At 47.3% G+C, this 15,952-nt stretch overlaps 14 non-coding genes across 14 annotated transcripts; all 14 read left to right on the top strand.

Annotated features, from left to right (window-relative positions):
- The first annotated feature begins 219 nt into the window (after nucleotides 1–219).
- trnar-ucu (transfer RNA arginine (anticodon UCU)) lies at nucleotides 220–292 on the top strand. Its single transcript has one exon. It is a non-coding gene; the product is annotated as a tRNA-Arg (tRNA).
- A 1,249-nt stretch (nucleotides 293–1,541) lies between these two features.
- On the top strand, nucleotides 1,542–1,614 carry trnar-ccu (transfer RNA arginine (anticodon CCU)). Its single transcript has one exon. It is a non-coding gene; the product is annotated as a tRNA-Arg (tRNA).
- A 902-nt stretch (nucleotides 1,615–2,516) lies between these two features.
- Nucleotides 2,517–2,589, top strand: trnar-ucu (transfer RNA arginine (anticodon UCU)). Its single transcript has one exon. It is a non-coding gene; the product is annotated as a tRNA-Arg (tRNA).
- A 1,235-nt stretch (nucleotides 2,590–3,824) lies between these two features.
- Nucleotides 3,825–3,897, top strand: trnar-ccu (transfer RNA arginine (anticodon CCU)). Its single transcript has one exon. It is a non-coding gene; the product is annotated as a tRNA-Arg (tRNA).
- Nucleotides 3,898–4,799: 902 nt separating this feature from the next.
- trnar-ucu (transfer RNA arginine (anticodon UCU)) lies at nucleotides 4,800–4,872 on the top strand. Its single transcript has one exon. It is a non-coding gene; the product is annotated as a tRNA-Arg (tRNA).
- Nucleotides 4,873–6,021: 1,149 nt separating this feature from the next.
- On the top strand, nucleotides 6,022–6,094 carry trnar-ccu (transfer RNA arginine (anticodon CCU)). The gene has a single exon. It is a non-coding gene; the product is annotated as a tRNA-Arg (tRNA).
- A 901-nt stretch (nucleotides 6,095–6,995) lies between these two features.
- Nucleotides 6,996–7,069, top strand: trnar-ucu (transfer RNA arginine (anticodon UCU)). Its single transcript has one exon. It is a non-coding gene; the product is annotated as a tRNA-Arg (tRNA).
- A 1,147-nt stretch (nucleotides 7,070–8,216) lies between these two features.
- On the top strand, nucleotides 8,217–8,289 carry trnar-ccu (transfer RNA arginine (anticodon CCU)). The gene has a single exon. It is a non-coding gene; the product is annotated as a tRNA-Arg (tRNA).
- A 902-nt stretch (nucleotides 8,290–9,191) lies between these two features.
- On the top strand, nucleotides 9,192–9,264 carry trnar-ucu (transfer RNA arginine (anticodon UCU)). Its single transcript has one exon. It is a non-coding gene; the product is annotated as a tRNA-Arg (tRNA).
- Nucleotides 9,265–10,513: 1,249 nt separating this feature from the next.
- trnar-ccu (transfer RNA arginine (anticodon CCU)) lies at nucleotides 10,514–10,586 on the top strand. Its single transcript has one exon. It is a non-coding gene; the product is annotated as a tRNA-Arg (tRNA).
- Nucleotides 10,587–11,488: 902 nt separating this feature from the next.
- trnar-ucu (transfer RNA arginine (anticodon UCU)) lies at nucleotides 11,489–11,561 on the top strand. The gene has a single exon. It is a non-coding gene; the product is annotated as a tRNA-Arg (tRNA).
- Nucleotides 11,562–12,710: 1,149 nt separating this feature from the next.
- Nucleotides 12,711–12,783, top strand: trnar-ccu (transfer RNA arginine (anticodon CCU)). The gene has a single exon. It is a non-coding gene; the product is annotated as a tRNA-Arg (tRNA).
- A 900-nt stretch (nucleotides 12,784–13,683) lies between these two features.
- trnar-ucu (transfer RNA arginine (anticodon UCU)) lies at nucleotides 13,684–13,756 on the top strand. The gene has a single exon. It is a non-coding gene; the product is annotated as a tRNA-Arg (tRNA).
- Nucleotides 13,757–14,658: 902 nt separating this feature from the next.
- trnar-ucu (transfer RNA arginine (anticodon UCU)) lies at nucleotides 14,659–14,731 on the top strand. The gene has a single exon. It is a non-coding gene; the product is annotated as a tRNA-Arg (tRNA).
- Nucleotides 14,732–15,952: the final 1,221 nt, after the last annotated feature.

Genomic DNA, 15,952 nt, shown 5'->3' with positions numbered 1-15,952 from the left:
TGAATGGCAGAGAAATCCAGGAATGGTGAAGTCAAATTTGAGCAAAGTTCCAGGGCTCACCCATGAAAGCAAAGAGCAATCGGGGTCGGGGGATAGGCACTGGGCACGGTATCTCCATAAACATCTCCGCCTCGCGACCTTTCTCTCCTCCTTGAAGATACTTCCTCGAAACCTACTTCACTGGCCAATTGCCCTCAGGTGGGTCACTTCATGTGTTCAGCCCCAGTGGCCTAATGGATAAGGCACTGGCCTTCTAAGCCAGGGATTGTGGGTTCGAGCCCCACCTGGGGTGAAGTCTTTTTAAAGATTTCCAATACGGCAGTTGCAGTTGGGCAAGTGATGTCAGGTTCAGCAAGGCAGGGAGGCTTCATTCGGACCAAGATGTCATCAACTTCAAATTTGTGCAAAGTTCCAGTGCTCACTGATGGTCACAGGGAAGGCATGGTCGGGGGATGGGTAATGGACACAGTATCTCCCGAAACAGCTCCGCCTTGCTACCTCTCGCTCCTCCTTTAAGACACTCCCTAAAAACTTGCTTTTTTCACCGCGAAATGGTCATAGCACAATAGGTAGCACTCTTGCTTGTGAGTCAGGTGGATCTGGGTTCAAATCCCACCACAGGCGCTTGAACAAAATCTAATTGATACTTCAGTGCAAAGGGACTGTTGCAGGTGCTGTATTTTGGCTTGATGGACTGTGAGACAAAGACTGACATTTCAATGCAATCATCCACAATAAGTTCATGGGTAGATACAAGTGGGTAGGGCAGAGTAACCGACAGGCATACTGAAGGTATTTCCGTAACAATGTGGAGAATTGTTCTGTGGCCGAAAGTTAAGTTGGAGGCCACCCGAGGATCAGAAATGGACTTTAGCCCAGGAGAGGGAATTTCTGGCCAGGACCCACACAGCAGCAAAATAAACCAGTAGGACAGTCATAGACTCAGCAGGTAACAGTAGCAATGGGGAATGGACTGTAAACAACACAAATTCCTTTCAAAGAGCAACTGAATAGAAGATCAGAGTCACAGCAGCTGACTGAGTCTTACAGTGCAGTCCAGTGGAGTAGCATAGTATAAATGGCACAGAAATCCAGGAATAGGGAAGTCAAATTTGAGCAAAGTTCCAAGGATCACCCATGAAGCCAAAGAGCAATCGGGGTCGGGGGATAGGCACTGGGCACGGTATCTCCATAAACATCTCCGCCTCGCTACCTTTCTCTCCTCCTTGAAGATGCTCCCTCGAAACCTACTTCAGTGATCAAGGTTTAGGACACCTGTCCTGGTACCTCATGTGGCTCGGTGTAAGATTTTATTTGATAATGATCCTGTGAAGCATCATGGAAGGTTTTATTATGTTACAGGCGCTATATAAATGCAAGCTGTTGTTGTAGATGGCTCTGCCATGGTGCGAGCAGTGGCAGATATGATGGGAGAAAATAGCTTCCATCTGTGCTCAACTTTCTCACACTCTGAAAATGTGAGGCAGATATCACATTTCAGAGTGGTCAATTACCCTCAGGTGGGTCACTTCATGAGTTCAGCCCCAGTGGCCTAATGGATAAGGCACTGGCCTCCTAAGCCAGGGATTGTGGGTTCGAGTCCCACCTGGGGTGATGTCTTTTTAAAGATTGACAATACGGCAGTTGATGGTCACAGGGTGGGCAGGGTCGGGGGATGGGTCGTGCACACAGTATCTCCTGAAACAGCTGCGCCTTGCTACCTCTCGCTCCTCCTTTCAGACACTCCATAAAATCTGATGCCATGGCTCAGTGCGTGACAATTTTGTGTGTGAGTCAGAAGGTTGTGGGTTCAAATCCCATGACAGATAGAAATCTAGTTGATACTTCAGTACAGTTGGAGCTGCTGTATTTTGGCTTGAATTCATGGCAGAAAGTGTCATGGACTGTGAGACAAGTTTCCTGCAATCCCAAAATGACAATACAATCATCCACAATAAGCCCATGGATAGACACAATTGGGTAGGGCAGAGTAACCGACAGGTATACTGAAGGTATTTCCGTAACAATGTGGAGAATTGTTCTGTGGCCGAAAGTTAAGTTGGAGGCCACCCTCAGATCCAGAAATGGACTTTAACCCAGGAGAGGGAATTTCTAGCCAGGACCCACACAGCAGCAAAATAAACCAGAAGGACAGTCATAGACTCAGCAGGTAACAGTAGCAATGGAGAACGGACTGTAAACTACACAAAATTCCTTTCAAAGAGCAACTGAATAGAAGATCAGAGTCACAGCAGCTGACTGAGTCTTACAGTGCAGTCCAGTGGAGTAGCATAGTATGAATGGCAGAGAAATCCAGGAATGGTGAAGTCAAATTTGAGCAAAGTTCCAGGGCTCACCCATGAAAACAAAGAGCAATCGGGGTCGGGGGATAGGCACTGGGCACGGTATCTCCATAAACATCTCCGCCTCGCGACCTTTCTCTCCTCCTTGAAGATACTTCCTCGAAACCTACTTCACTGGCCAATTGCCCTCAGGTGGGTCACTTCATGTATTCAGCCCCAGTGGCCTAATGGATAAGGCACTGGCCTTCTAAGCCAGGGATTGTGGGTTCGAGCCCCACCTGGGGTGATGTCTTTTTAAAGATTGACAATACGGCAGTTGCAGTTGGGCAAGTGATGTCAGGTTCAGCAAGGCAGGGAGGCTTCATTCGGACCAAGATGTCATCAACTTCAAATTTGTGCAAAGTTCCAGTGCTCACTGATGGTCACAGGGAAGGCATGGTCGGGGGATGGGTAATGGACACAGTATCTCCCGAAACAGCTCCGCCTTGCTACCTCTCGCTCCTCCTTTAAGACACTCCCTAAAAACTTGCTTTTTTCACCGCGAAATGGCCATAGCACAATAGGTAGCACTCTTGCTTGTGAGTCAGGTGGATCTGGGTTCAAATCCCACCACAGGCACTTAAACAAAATCAAATTGATACTTCAGTGCAAAGGGACTGTAGCAGGTGCTGTATTTTGGCTTGATGGATGGTGAGACAAAGACTGACATGTCAATGCAATCATCCACAATAAGCCCGTGGGTAGGGCAGAGTAACCGACAGGCATACTGAAGGTATTTCCGTGAAAATGTGGAGAATTGTTCTGTGGCCGAAAGTTAAGTTGGAGGCCACCCGAGGATCAGAAATGGACTTTAGCCCAGGAGAGGGAATTTCTGGCCAGGACCCACACAGCAGCAAAATAAACCAGTAGGACAGTCATAGACTCAGCAGGTAACAGTAGCAATGGGGAATGGACTGTAAACAACACAAATTCCTTTCAAAGAGCAACTGAATTGAAGATCAGAGTCACAGCAGCTGACTGAGTCTTACAGTGCAGTCCAGTGGAGTAGCGTAGTATAAATGGCACCGAAATCCAGGAATAGGGAAGTCAAATTTGAGCAAAGTTCCAGGGATCACCCATGAAGCCAAAGAGCAATCGGGGTCGGGGGATAGGCACTGGGCACGGTATCTCCATAAACATCTCCGCCTCGCTACCTTTCTCTCCTCCTTGAAGATGCTCCCTCGAAACCTACTTCAGTGATCAAGGTTTAGGACACCTGTCCTGGTACCTCATGTGGCTCGGTGTAAGATTTTATTTGATAATGATCCTGTGAAGCATCATGGAAGGTTTTATTATGTTACAGGCACTATATAACTGCAAGCTGTTGTTGTAGATGGCTCTGCCATGGTGCGAGCAGTGGCAGATATGATGGGAGAAAATAGCTTCCATCTGTGCTCAACTTTCTCACACTCTGAAAATGTGAGGCAGATATCACATTTCAGAGTGGTCAATTACCCTCAGGTGGGTCACTTCATGAGTTCAGCCCCAGTGGCCTAATGGATAAGGCACTGGCCTCCTAAGCCAGGGATTGTGGGTTCGAGTCCCACCTGGGGTGATGTCTTTTTAAAGATTGACAATACGGCAGTTGATGGTCACAGGGTGGGCAGGGTCGGGGGATGGGTCGTGCACACAGTATCTCCTGAAACATCTCCGCCTTGCTACCTCTCGCTCCTCCTTTCAGACACTCCATAAAATCTGATGCCATGGCTCAGTGCGTGACAATTTTGTGTGTGAGTCAGAAGGTTGTGGGTTCAAATCCCATGACAGATAGAAATCTAGTTGATACTTCAGTACAGTTGGAGCTGCTGTATTTTGGCTTGAATTCATGGCAGAAAGTGTCATGGACTGTGAGACAAGTTTCCTGCAATCCCAAAATGACAATACAATCATCCACAATAAGCCCATGGATAGACACAATTGGGTAGGGCAGAGTAACCGACAGGTATACTGAAGGTATTTCCGTAACAATGTGGAGAATTGTTCTGTGGCCGAAAGTTAAGTTGGAGGCCACCCTCAGATCCAGAAATGGACTTTAACCCAGGAGAGGGAATTTCTAGCCAGGACCCACACAGCAGCAAAATAAACCAGAAGGACAGTCATAGACTCAGCAGGTAACAGTAGCAATGGAGAACGGACTGTAAACTACACAAAATTCCTTTCAAAGAGCAACTGAATAGAAGATCAGAGTCACAGCAGCTGACTGAGTCTTACAGTGCAGTCCAGTGGAGTAGCATAGTATGAATGGCAGAGAAATCCAGGAATGGTGAAGTCAAATTTGAGCAAAGTTCCAGGGCTCACCCATGAAAGCAAAGAGCAATCGGGGTCGGGGGATAGGCACTGGGCACGGTATCTCCATAAACATCTCCGCCTCGCGACCTTTCTCTCCTCCTTGAAGATACTTCCTCGAAACCTACTTCACTGGCCAATTGCCCTCAGGTGGGTCACTTCATGTGTTCAGCCCCAGTGGCCTAATGGATAAGGCACTGGCCTTCTAAGCCAGGGATTGTGGGTTCGAGTCCCACCTGGGGTGATGTCTTTTTAAAGATTGACAATACGGCAGTTGATGGTCACAGGGTGGGCAGGGTCGGGGGATGGGTCGTGCACACAGTATCTCCTGAAACAGCTCCGCCTTGCTACCTCTCGCTCCTCTTTTCAGACACTCCATAAAATCTGATGCCATGGCTCAGTGCGTGACAATTTTGTGTGTGAGTCAGAAGGTTGTGGGTTCAAATCCCATGACAGATAGAAATCTAGTTGATACTTCAGTACAGTTGGAGCTGCTGTAATTTGGCTTGAATTCATGGCAGAAAGTGTCATGGACTGTGAGACAAGTTTCCTGCAATCCCAAAATGACAATACAATCATCCACAATAAGCCCATGGATAGACACAATTGGGTAGGGCAGAGTAACCGACAGGTATACTGAAGGTATTTCCGTAACAATGTGGAGAATTGTTCTGTGGCCGAAAGTTAAGTTGGAGGCCACCCTCAGATCCAGAAATGGACTTTAACCCAGGAGAGGGAATTTCTAGCCAGGACCCACACAGCAGCAAAATAAACCAGAAGGACAGTCATAGACTCAGCAGGTAACAGTAGCAATGGAGAACGGACTGTAAACTACACAAAATTCCTTTCAAAGAGCAACTGAATAGAAGATCAGAGTCACAGCAGCTGACTGAGTCTTACAGTGCAGTCCAGTGGAGTAGCGTAGTATAAATGGCACCGAAATCCAGGAATAGGGAAGTCAAATTTGAGCAAAGTTCCAGGGATCACCCATGAAGCCAAAGAGCAATCGGGGTCGGGGGATAGGCACTGGGCACGGTATCTCCATAAACATCTCCGCCTCGCTACCTTTCTCTCCTCCTTGAAGATGCTCCCTCGAAACCTACTTCAGTGATCAAGGTTTAGGACACCTGTCCTGGTACCTCATGTGGCTCGGTGTAAGATTTTATTTGATAATGATCCTGTGAAGCATCATGGAAAGTTTTATTATGTTACAGGCGCTATATAAATGCAAGCTGTTGTTGTAGATGGCTCTGCCATGGTGCGAGCAGTGGCAGATATGATGGGAGAAAATAGCTTCCATCTGTGCTCAACTTTCTCACACTCTGAAAATGTGAGGCAGATATCACATTTCAGAGTGGTCAATTACCCTCAGGTGGGTCACTTCATGAGTTCAGCACCAGTGGCCTAATGGATAAGGCACTGGCCTCCTAAGCCAGGGATTGTGGGTTCGAGTCCCACCTGGGGTGATGTCTTTTTAAAGATTGACAATACGGCAGTTGATGGTCACAGGGTGGGCAGGGTCGGGGGATGGGTCGTGCACACAGTATCTCCTGAAACATCTCCGCCTTGCTACCTCTCGCTCCTCCTTTCAGACACTCCATAAAATCTGATGCCATGGCTCAGTGCGTGACAATTTTGTGTGTGAGTCAGAAGGTTGTGGGTTCAAATCCCATGACAGATAGAAATCTAGTTGATACTTCAGTACAGTTGGAGCTGCTGTATTTTGGCTTGAATTCATGGCAGAAAGTGTCATGGACTGTGAGACAAGTTTCCTGCAATCCCAAAATGACAATACAATCATCCACAATAAGCCCATGGATAGACACAATTGGGTAGGGCAGAGTAACCGACAGGTATACTGAAGGTATTTCCGTAACAATGTGGAGAATTGTTCTGTGGCCGAAAGTTAAGTTGGAGGCCACCCTCAGATCCAGAAATGGACTTTAACCCAGGAGAGGGAATTTCTAGCCAGGACCCACACAGCAGCAAAATAAACCAGAAGGACAGTCATAGACTCAGCAGGTAACAGTAGCAATGGAGAACGGACTGTAAACTACACAAAATTCCTTTCAAAGAGCAACTGAATAGAAGATCAGAGTCACAGCAGCTGACTGAGTCTTACAGTGCAGTCCAGTGGAGTAGCATAGTATGAATGGCAGAGAAATCCAGGAATGGTGAAGTCAAATTTGAGCAAAGTTCCAGGGCTCACCCATGAAAGCAAAGAGCAATCGGGGTCGGGGGATAGGCACTGGGCACGGTATCTCCATAAACATCTCCGCCTCGCGACCTTTCTCTCCTCCTTGAAGATACTTCCTCGAAACCTACTTCACTGGCCAATTGCCCTCAGGTGGGTCACTTCATGTGTTCAGCCCCAGTGGCCTAATGGATAAGGCACTGGCCTTCTAAGCCAGGGATTGTGGGTTCGAGTCCCACCTGGGCTGATGTCTTTTTAAAGATTGACAATACGGCAGTTGATGGTCACAGGGTGGGCAGGGTCGGGGGATGGGTCGTGCACACAGTATCTCCTGAAACAGCTCCGCCTTGCTACCTCTCGCTCCTCTTTTCAGACACTCCATAAAATCTGATGCCATGGCTCAGTGCGTGACAATTTTGTGTGTGAGTCAGAAGGTTGTGGGTTCAAATCCCATGACAGATAGAAATCTAGTTGATACTTCAGTACAGTTGGAGCTGCTGTATTTTGGCTTGAATTCATGGCAGAAAGTGTCATGGACTGTGAGACAAGTTTCCTGCAATCCCAAAATGACAATACAATCATCCACAATAAGCCCATGGATAGACACAATTGGGTAGGGCAGAGTAACCGACAGGTATACTGAAGGTATTTCCGTAACAATGTGGAGAATTGTTCTGTGGCCGAAAGTTAAGTTGGAGGCCACCCGAGGATCAGAAATGGACTTTAGCCCAGGAGAGGGAATTTCTGGCCAGGACCCACACAGCAGCAAAATAAACCAGCAGGACAGTCATAGACTCAGCAGGTAACAGTAGCAATGGGGAATGGACTGTAAACAACACAAATTCCTTTCAAAGAGCAACTGAATAGAAGATCAGAGTCACAGCAGCTGACTGAGTCTTACAGTGCAGTCCAGTGGAGTAGCATAGTATAAATGGCACAGAAATCCAGGAATAGGGAAGTCAAATTTGAGCAAAGTTCCAGGGATCACCCATGAAGCCAAAGAGCAATCGGGGTCGGGGGATAGGCACTGGGCACGGTATCTCCATAAACATCTCCGCCTCGCTACCTTTCTCTCCTCCTTGAAGATGCTCCCTCGAAACCTACTTCAGTGATCAAGGTTTAGGACACCTGTCCTGGTACCTCATGTGGCTCGGTGTAAGATTTTATTTGATAATGATCCTGTGAAGCATCATGGAAGGTTTTATTATGTTACAGGCGCTATATAAATGCAAGCTGTTGTTGTAGATGGCTCTGCCATGGTGCGTGCAGTGGCAGATATGATGGGAGAAAATAGCTTCCATCTGTGCTCAACTTTCTCACACTCTGAAAATGTGAGGCAGATATCACATTTCAGAGTGGTCAATTACCCTCAGGTGGGTCACTACATGAGTTCAGCCCCAGTGGCCTAATGGATAAGGCACTGGCCTCCTAAGCCAGGGATTGTGGGTTCGAGTCCCACCTGGGGTGATGTCTTTTTAAAGATTGACAATACGGCAGTTGATGGTCACAGGGTGGGCAGGGTCGGGGGATGGGTCGTGCACACAGTATCTCCTGAAACAGCTCCGCCTTGCTACCTCTCGCTCCTCCTTTCAGACACTCCATAAAATCTGATGCCATGGCTCAGTGCGTGACAATTTTGTGTGTGAGTCAGAAGGTTGTGGGTTCAAATCCCATGACAGATAGAAATCTAGTTGATACTTCAGTACAGGTGGAGCTGCTGTATTTTGGCTTGAATTCATGGCAGAAAGTGTCATGGACTGTGAGACAAGTTTCCTGCAATCCCAAAATGACAATACAATCATCCACAATAAGCCCATGGATAGACACAATTGGGTAGGGCAGAGTAACCGACAGGTATACTGAAGGTATTTCCGTAACAATGTGGAGAATTGTTCTGTGGCCGAAAGTTAAGTTGGAGGCCACCCTCAGATCCAGAAATGGACTTTAACCCAGGAGAGGGAATTTCTAGCCAGGACCCACACAGCAGCAAAATAAACCAGAAGGACAGTCATAGACTCAGCAGGTAACAGTAGCAATGGAGAACGGACTGTAAACTACACAAAATTCCTTTCAAAGAGCAACTGAATAGAAGATCAGAGTCACAGCAGCTGACTGAGTCTTACAGTGCAGTCCAGTGGAGTAGCATAGTATGAATGGCAGAGAAATCCAGGAATGGTGAAGTCAAATTTGAGCAAAGTTCCAGGGCTCACCCATGAAAACAAAGAGCAATCGGGGTCGGGGGATAGGCACTGGGCACGGTATCTCCATAAACATCTCCGCCTCGCGACCTTTCTCTCCTCCTTGAAGATACTTCCTCGAAACCTACTTCACTGGCCAATTGCCCTCAGGTGGGTCACTTCATGTATTCAGCCCCAGTGGCCTAATGGATAAGGCACTGGCCTTCTAAGCCAGGGATTGTGGGTTCGAGCCCCACCTGGGGTGATGTCTTTTTAAAGATTGACAATACGGCAGTTGCAGTTGGGCAAGTGATGTCAGGTTCAGCAAGGCAGGGAGGCTTCATTCGGACCAAGATGTCATCAACTTCAAATTTGTGCAAAGTTCCAGTGCTCACTGATGGTCACAGGGAAGGCATGGTCGGGGGATGGGTAATGGACACAGTATCTCCCGAAACAGCTCCGCCTTGCTACCTCTCGCTCCTCCTTTAAGACACTCCCTAAAAACTTGCTTTTTTCACCGCGAAATGGCCATAGCACAATAGGTAGCACTCTTGCTTGTGAGTCAGGTGGATCTGGGTTCAAATCCCACCACAGGCACTTAAACAAAATCTAATTGATACTTCAGTGCAAAGGGACTGTTGCAGGTGCTGTATTTTGGCTTGATGGACTGTGAGACAAAGACTGACATGTCAATGCAATCATCCACAATAAGCCCATGGGTAGATACAAGTGGGTAGGGCAGAGTAACCGACAGGCATACTGAAGGTATTTCCGTGAAAATGTGGAGAATTGTTCTGTGGCCGAAAGTTAAGTTGGAGGCCACCCGAGGATCAGAAATGGACTTTAGCCCAGGAGAGGGAATTTCTGGCCAGGACCCACACAGCAGCAAAATAAACCAGCAGGACAGTCATAGACTCAGCAGGTAACAGTAGCAATGGGGAATGGACTGTAAACAACACAAATTCCTTTCAAAGAGCAACTGAATAGAAGATCAGAGTCACAGCAGCTGACTGAGTCTTACAGTGCAGTCCAGTGGAGTAGCATAGTATAAATGGCACAGAAATCCAGGAATAGGGAAGTCAAATTTGAGCAAAGTTCCAGGGATCACCCATGAAGCCAAAGAGCAATCGGGGTCGGGGGATAGGCACTGGGCACGGTATCTCCATAAACATCTCCGCCTCGCTACCTTTCTCTCCTCCTTGAAGATGCTCCCTCGAAACCTACTTCAGTGATCAAGGTTTAGGACACCTGTCCTGGTACCTCATGTGGCTCGGTGTAAGATTTTATTTGATAATGATCCTGTGAAGCATCATGGAAGGTTTTATTATGTAACAGGCACTATATAAATGCAAGCTGTTGTTGTAGATGGCTCTGCCATGGTGCGAGCAGTGGCAGATATGATGGGAGAAAATAGCTTCCATCTGTGCTCAACTTTCTCACACTCTGAAAATGTGAGGCAGATATCACATTTCAGAGTGGTCAATTACCCTCAGGTGGGTCACTTCATGAGTTCAGCCCCAGTGGCCTAATGGATAAGGCACTGGCCTCCTAAGCCAGGGATTGTGGGTTCGAGTCCCACCTGGGGTGATGTCTTTTTAAAGATTGACAATACGGCAGTTGATGGTCACAGGGTGGGCAGGGTCGGGGGATGGGTCGTGCACACAGTATCTCCTGAAACATCTCCGCCTTGCTACCTCTCGCTCCTCCTTTCAGACACTCCATAAAATCTGATGCCATGGCTCAGTGCGTGACAATTTTGTGTGTGAGTCAGAAGGTTGTGGGTTCAAATCCCATGACAGATAGAAATCTAGTTGATACTTCAGTACAGTTGGAGCTGCTGTATTTTGGCTTGAATTCATGGCAGAAAGTGTCATGGACTGTGAGACAAGTTTCCTGCAATCCCAAAATGACAATACAATCATCCACAATAAGCCCATGGATAGACACAATTGGGTAGGGCAGAGTAACCGACAGGTATACTGAAGGTATTTCCGTAACAATGTGGAGAATTGTTCTGTGGCCGAAAGTTAAGTTGGAGGCCACCCTCAGATCCAGAAATGGACTTTAACCCAGGAGAGGGAATTTCTAGCCAGGACCCACACAGCAGCAAAATAAACCAGAAGGACAGTCATAGACTCAGCAGGTAACAGTAGCAATGGAGAACGGACTGTAAACTACACAAAATTCCTTTCAAAGAGCAACTGAATAGAAGATCAGAGTCACAGCAGCTGACTGAGTCTTACAGTGCAGTCCAGTGGAGTAGCATAGTATGAATGGCAGAGAAATCCAGGAATGGTGAAGTCAAATTTGAGCAAAGTTCCAGGGCTCACCCATGAAAGCAAAGAGCAATCGGGGTCGGGGGATAGGCACTGGGCACGGTATCTCCATAAACATCTCCGCCTCGCGACCTTTCTCTCCTCCTTGAAGATACTTCCTCGAAACCTACTTCACTGGCCAATTGCCCTCAGGTGGGTCACTTCATGTGTTCAGCCCCAGTGGCCTAATGGATAAGGCACTGGCCTTCTAAGCCAGGGATTGTGGGTTCGAGTCCCACCTGGGGTGATGTCTTTTTAAAGATTGACAATACGGCAGTTGATGGTCACAGGGTGGGCAGGGTCGGGGGATGGGTCGTGCACACAGTATCTCCTGAAACAGCTCCGCCTTGCTACCTCTCGCTCCTCTTTTCAGACACTCCATAAAATCTGATGCCATGGCTCAGTGCGTGACAATTTTGTGTGTGAGTCAGAAGGTTGTGGGTTCAAATCCCATGACAGATAGAAATCTAGTTGATACTTCAGTACAGTTGGAGCTGCTGTAATTTGGCTTGAATTCATGGCAGAAAGTGTCATGGACTGTGAGACAAGTTTCCTGCAATCCCAAAATGACAATACAATCATCCACAATAAGCCCATGGATAGACACAATTGGGTAGGGCAGAGTAACCGACAGGTATACTGAAGGTATTTCCGTAACAATGTGGAGAATTGTTCTGTGGCCGAAAGTTAAGTTGGAGGCCACCCTCAGATCCAGAAATGGACTTTAACCCAGGAGAGGGAATTTCTAGCCAGGACCCACACAGCAGCAAAATAAACCAGAAGGACAGTCATAGACTCAGCAGGTAACAGTAGCAATGGAGAACGGACTGTAAACTACACAAAATTCCTTTCAAAGAGCAACTGAATAGAAGATCAGAGTCACAGCAGCTGACTGAGTCTTACAGTGCAGTCCAGTGGAGTAGCGTAGTATAAATGGCACCGAAATCCAGGAATAGGGAAGTCAAATTTGAGCAAAGTTCCAGGGATCACCCATGAAGCCAAAGAGCAATCGGGGTCGGGGGATAGGCACTGGGCACGGTATCTCCATAAACATCTCCGCCTCGCTACCTTTCTCTCCTCCTTGAAGATGCTCCCTCGAAACCTACTTCAGTGATCAAGGTTTAGGACACCTGTCCTGGTACCTCATGTGGCTCGGTGTAAGATTTTATTTGATAATGATCCTGTGAAGCATCATGGAAGGTTTTATTATGTTACAGGCGCTATATAAATGCAAGCTGTTGTTGTAGATGGCTCTGCCATGGTGCGAGCAGTGGCAGATATGATGGGAGAAAATAGCTTCCATCTGTGCTCAACTTTCTCACACTCTGAAAATGTGAGGCAGATATCACATTTCAGAGTGGTCAATTACCCTCAGGTGGGTCACTTCATGAGTTCAGCACCAGTGGCCTAATGGATAAGGCACTGGCCTCCTAAGCCAGGGATTGTGGGTTCGAGTCCCACCTGGGGTGATGTCTTTTTAAAGATTGACAATACGGCAGTTGATGGTCACAGGGTGGGCAGGGTCGGGGGATGGGTCGTGCACACAGTATCTCCTGAAACATCTCCGCCTTGCTACCTCTCGCTCCTCCTTTCAGACACTCCATAAAATCTGATGCCATGGCTCAGTGCGTGACAATTTTGTGTGTGAGTCAGAAGGTTGTGGGTTCAAATCCCATGAGATAGAAATCTAGTTGATACTTCAGTACAGTTGGAGCTGCTGTATTTTGGCTTGAATTCATGGCAGAAAGTGTCATGGACTGTGAGACAAGTTTCCTGCAATCCCAAAATGACAATACAATCATCCACAATAAGCCCATGGATAGACACAATTGGGTAGGGCAGAGTAACCGACAGGTATACTGAAGGTATTTCCGTAACAATGTGGAGAATTGTTCTGTGGCCGAAAGTTAAGTTGGAGGCCACCCTCAGATCCAGAAATGGACTTTAACCCAGGAGAGGGAATTTCTAGCCAGGACCCACACAGCAGCAAAATAAACCAGAAGGACAGTCATAGACTCAGCAGGTAACAGTAGCAATGGAGAACGGACTGTAAACTACACAAAATTCCTTTCAAAGAGCAACTGAATAGAAGATCAGAGTCACAGCAGCTGACTGAGTCTTACAGTGCAGTCCAGTGGAGTAGCATAGTATGAATGGCAGAGAAATCCAGGAATGGTGAAGTCAAATTTGAGCAAAGTTCCAGGGCTCACCCATGAAAGCAAAGAGCAATCGGGGTCGGGGGATAGGCACTGGGCACGGTATCTCCATAAACATCTCCGCCTCGCGACCTTTCTCTCCTCCTTGAAGATACTTCCTCGAAACCTACTTCACTGGCCAATTGCCCTCAGGTGGGTCACTTCATGTGTTCAGCCCCAGTGGCCTAATGGATAAGGCACTGGCCTTCTAAGCCAGGGATTGTGGGTTCGAGTCCCACCTGGGGTGATGTCTTTTTAAAGATTGACAATACGGCAGTTGATGGTCACAGGGTGGGCAGGGTCGGGGGATGGGTCGTGCACACAGTATCTCCTGAAACAGCTCCGCCTTGCTACCTCTCGCTCCTCTTTTCAGACACTCCATAAAATCTGATGCCATGGCTCAGTGCGTGACAATTTTGTGTGTGAGTCAGAAGGTTGTGGGTTCAAATCCCATGACAGATAGAAATCTAGTTGATACTTCAGTACAGTTGGAGCTGCTGTATTTTGGCTTGAATTCATGGCAGAAAGTGTCATGGACTGTGAGACAAGTTTCCTGCAATCCCAAAATGACAATACAATCATCCACAATAAGCCCATGGATAGACACAATTGGGTAGGGCAGAGTAACCGACAGGTATACTGAAGGTATTTCCGTAACAATGTGGAGAATTGTTCTGTGGCCGAAAGTTAAGTTGGAGGCCACCCTCAGATCCAGAAATGGACTTTAACCCAGGAGAGGGAATTTCTAGCCAGGACCCACACAGCAGCAAAATAAACCAGAAGGACAGTCATAGACTCAGCAGGTAACAGTAGCAATGGAGAACGGACTGTAAACTACACAAAATTCCTTTCAAAGAGCAACTGAATAGAAGATCAGAGTCACAGCAGCTGACTGAGTCTTACAGTGCAGTCCAGTGGAGTAGCATAGTATGAATGGCAGAGAAATCCAGGAATGGTGAAGTCAAATTTGAGCAAAGTTCCAGGGCTCACCCATGAAAACAAAGAGCAATCGGGGTCGGGGGATAGGCACTGGGCACGGTATCTCCATAAACATCTCCGCCTCGCGACCTTTCTCTCCTCCTTGAAGATACTTCCTTGAAACCTACTTCACTGGCCAATTGCCCTCAGGTGGGTCACTTCATGTATTCAGCCCCAGTGGCCTAATGGATAAGGCACTGGCCTTCTAAGCCAGGGATTGTGGGTTCGAGCCCCACCTGGGGTGATGTCTTTTTAAAGATTGACAATACGGCAGTTGCAGTTGGGCAAGTGATGTCAGGTTCAGCAAGGCAGGGAGGCTTCATTCGGACCAAGATGTCATCAACTTCAAATTTGTGCAAAGTTCCAGTGCTCACTGATGGTCACAGGGAAGGCATGGTCGGGGGATGGGTAATGGACACAGTATCTCCCGAAACAGCTCCGCCTTGCTACCTCTCGCTCCTCCTTTAAGACACTCCCTAAAAACTTGCTTTTTTCACCGCGAAATGGCCATAGCACAATAGGTAGCACTCTTGCTTGTGAGTCAGGTGGATCTTGGTTCAAATCCCACCACAGGCACTTAAACAAAATCTAATTGATACTTCAGTGCAAAGGGACTGTTGCAGGTGCTGTATTTTGGCTTGATGGACTGTGAGACAAAGACTGACATGTCAATGCAATCATCCACAATAAGCCCATGGGTAGATACAAGTGGGTAGGGCAGAGTAACCGACAGGCATACTGAAGGTATTTCCGTGAAAATGTGGAGAATTGTTCTGTGGCCGAAAGTTAAGTTGGAGGCCACCCGAGGATCAGAAATGGACTTTAGCCCAGGAGAGGGAATTTCTGGCCAGGACCCACACAGCAGCAAAATAAACCAGCAGGACAGTCATAGACTCAGCAGGTAACAGTAGCAATGGGGAATGGACTGTAAACAACACAAATTCCTTTCAAAGAGCAACTGAATAGAAGATCAGAGTCACAGCAGCTGACTGAGTCTTACAGTGCAGTCCAGTGGAGTAGCATAGTATAAATGGCACAGAAATCCAGGAATAGGGAAGTCAAATTTGAGCAAAGTTCCAGGGATCACCCATGAAGCCAAAGAGCAATCGGGGTCGGGGGATAGGCACTGGGCACGGTATCTCCATAAACATCTCCGCCTCGCTACCTTTCTCTCCTCCTTGAAGATGCTCCCTCGAAACCTACTTCAGTGATCAAGGTTTAGGACACCTGTCCTGGTACCTCATGTGGCTCGGTGTAAGATTTTATTTGATAATGATCCTGTGAAGCATCATGGAAGGTTTTATTATGTTACAGGCGCTATATAAATGCAAGCTGTTGTTGTAGATGGCTCTGCCATGGTGCGTGCAGTGGCAGATATGATGGGAGAAAATAGCTTCCATCTGTGCTCAACTTTCTCACACTCTGAAAATGTGAGGCAGATATCACATTTCAGAGTGGTCAATTA

The sequence above is a fragment of the Pristiophorus japonicus genome, chromosome 19 (assembly GCF_044704955.1).
Source record: "Pristiophorus japonicus isolate sPriJap1 chromosome 19, sPriJap1.hap1, whole genome shotgun sequence".
Lineage (NCBI taxonomy): Eukaryota > Metazoa > Chordata > Chondrichthyes > Pristiophoridae > Pristiophorus > Pristiophorus japonicus.
This window is presented reverse-complemented; position numbering and strand designations above follow the sequence as displayed.